Below are 2,963 nucleotides of genomic sequence, written 5' to 3' on the forward strand. Positions count from 1 at the left end.
ATGGTATAGTAGGTAAATTACTTTATGTTATCGTTTACTATGTAGGTAAATTAAATTATACGTAGATTACCCATAGATTGTGAGAATATTATTTGTATATATTATAGGTAGATTAGCAAAACAAATATGAGAATATTAATTGTATTACTTACAATATGGAAATATTATGTACCTATTGTTTAACTTTTACAAAGTTAATGTACAATAAAATCTATCAAAAGTTATTATACTTTATAATGGAAAAACCTCTTTAAAAGACAAAAAAAAAAATTCTGTCCCAACTTGGGATCAGTTATGTGACACATCCTGATTGGAGTCTAGGCATGCTGGCCGACACATAAAGGTGACGTAACCAAAATGGAAAGTTATGCATAAAAATATGGATAAATTTAAACCAAAGCTAACATTTATTTAAGCTAATAAAGAGAGTGCACAGTAGTGGGAAGAACCCATAAAACATAAGTAGTAAGAGCATAGATGACAATACGACATAAGTAGAGTAGTCGAATCTAGTTAAGGTACTTATTACACAATCGGAAATAAGCTCCTACGTTTATTTATGGAAATGTTAGAACCGCCAGAGATCCCTCGTACGCCACAGAGAATTCCGTTAACTAAGTCCTGGGGGGGCACAAAAAAAAAAAAAAAAAAAAAAAAAAAAAAAAAACATAAGGTTGAGTGGGCAAAAACAAAGGTTTATAAAACACAGTTATTTTCTGAACATACTAACCCTTCGTCGTAAGACAAGTATAGTTTTCAGAAAATCGTACTATGTCTAAGTATGAAATCAAAGGTAAATAAACAATAATTCCAGAAATACGCCAATCATAATATCTCAACCGTAGCATAATAAAATCAGGTACTAGGCATAATATCTCAACCGTAGCATAATAAACAATAATTCCATAAATACTACAATCACGTGACGACTAGCGCTAGGCACATCACATACGAGTCCTAGTTGCCTATTGCAACCTAGGACAGAAGTGGCACCTAAAGTGGATCCAAGGTGAGCGTGTGGTGCGATGTGAACATACACGTGAAACCTGGCCTTGGCTCGGGGCGAGTACTAGACCGGTGCAAGCATGCATGATGAGCAAGTATAATGTATATGAACATACCATGACAATATATAAATCCCAACAATATAATGGCATTTTTAAAATTAAATTAAACGTGGCATGATAGGCATAAAATCAATCCAAAAGCACTTGTGGAAACTTTAAAACTTTATATATAATATATAAAAACAAATGTCCACTCACTGATATGTAGTCGGATCGTAACCTCCTAGCCTTGCTTATCCCTGCACCTCATCCGAGTAATTTTCTCCTATATGTGAAACAACCATACTAATTAATTAATTAGGACATACACTAAAAGGCTAGGAAAATCTCCCATAGTTTGCTCAAATGCAAGGTTTAAATATATGAAAGCATTCTAAAAGACGTCATAGACCCATACACATCCACCACGCGCTGCCCGAAAGTTGGACGCGCCCTCACGCGCGGCCACATGCCGCCAGGTCGTGGCCACACTCGCAAGCCATACACTGGCAAAATCCTCAGGGAATATTCCGTTAAATCTAACGGCGTCAGAATATTCCATTAGCCTAACGCGCAAGTTACATGCCTTCTTCTCTGGTAGAACTCTGCTACCGTCATCGTCGTCCACCGCCGCCATACACCGTTGTCTGGTTAGCTGGGTTCTGGAAAATTTGGCCGGATTTTTGTAAAAACTTTAAAACTTCATAACTTTCTCATTTCTCAACCATTTTCGATGTACTTTACATGGAAATGAAGCTTGGGAAGAGAAGAACAAGTTTTTACCTTTTAAAAGTCCAAAAAGTGGACGAAAATGGATTGAAAAAGCCTTGAAAGTCTTGAACCTATTTTCATCGTCTTAAACCCGTATGTTTTCCCATTGTCTTGACTTCCAACTTAGACTAGGAACCTCAGGGAGTTGTGCAGATGTTTTCAAACCTTCCAAAACTTTGCAACTCGAATGGAAAGTAGTCGGAGAACTCACACCCAAGTTGGAGCTTCGAGTTGTTCCGAGTTGGACAAAACTCAACCATTTAAGAATCAGTTCATATAGATGGACTAGTGGGGATGAGAGGAGTACAATGGTGGTGGTTTAAGGTCTAATATGTGAGATTTGATGATGGTGTTTAGTTGTTGTAGAAAGGAGAGACACACGGCGTGAGAAATAGAGAGAAGGAGAAGAAGAGAGAAAGAGAGAGAAGATTTCTGATTGGACAAAAAGAGAGGGGGTGTCTGATGAGGGGAGAAAATGTGGGAAGTGAAATAATTGGTTGGTGAGGGAAAGCAGGTCACGAAACAGATTTAAAGAGAGAAGTGATAAGATTTGGTACACTTTAAAATTACACAATCCGGCCTTATGAAAAACAGTAATTTCCAACACTAAATTATTAGCACACACGTGTACAATTTTACCCATTGTTAATGCAGTTTGACTAAATGTAACTTTTTCGTTACAAATCCGATTCGGGTCTAACTCGCGCTCACGCATTCGTAACAAGAAGTACTATTTAATTACGATAACAAGAAAAATAAATTAAAAGCTGAATAACTACGTCCACGTCAAGTTCCACTTTGCCAATAAGGGCATAATTGTCATTTTACACACTTAGAAGAAAATTACATGGAAAATTAGGGACAATCGTCACATATGTATTGAAATAAACTCTGTATTGTAATACGTTATAATTTTTCTTGGTTCCATCTTAAGGAAATATACTTCCACGTGATTATAATTGTCAATGAATACAAATATGTAAGAAATAAAATATTTAGCACCCAAGTAATCCTATTTAGAAAAATATAGCATTCACTAAGGATAAATAAATCAATAAATTTTTTTTTATAACTACAGTTCTATTAAGTAGTAACCTTCGTAAAGTTACAAAATTGGTTTGATTCCCAACTGAATGACTTTTGAGA

The 2,963-nt window shown here is 35.8% G+C and overlaps 1 long non-coding RNA gene across 1 annotated transcript; it reads right to left on the reverse strand.

Moving 5' to 3' along the window:
* Positions 1–388: 388 nt before the first annotated feature.
* LOC148692324 (uncharacterized) lies at positions 389–2,302 on the reverse strand. The gene is made up of 2 exons (XR_015954338.1): positions 1,288–2,302; positions 389–621 (listed from the first exon to the last, which is right to left on the reverse strand). It is a non-coding gene; the product is annotated as an uncharacterized LOC148692324 (long non-coding RNA).
* Positions 2,303–2,963: the final 661 nt, after the last annotated feature.

Source organism: Pyrus communis, chromosome 12 (assembly GCF_041283825.1).
Source record: "Pyrus communis isolate YQ-2024b chromosome 12, ASM4128382v1, whole genome shotgun sequence".
NCBI lineage: Eukaryota > Viridiplantae > Streptophyta > Magnoliopsida > Rosales > Rosaceae > Pyrus > Pyrus communis.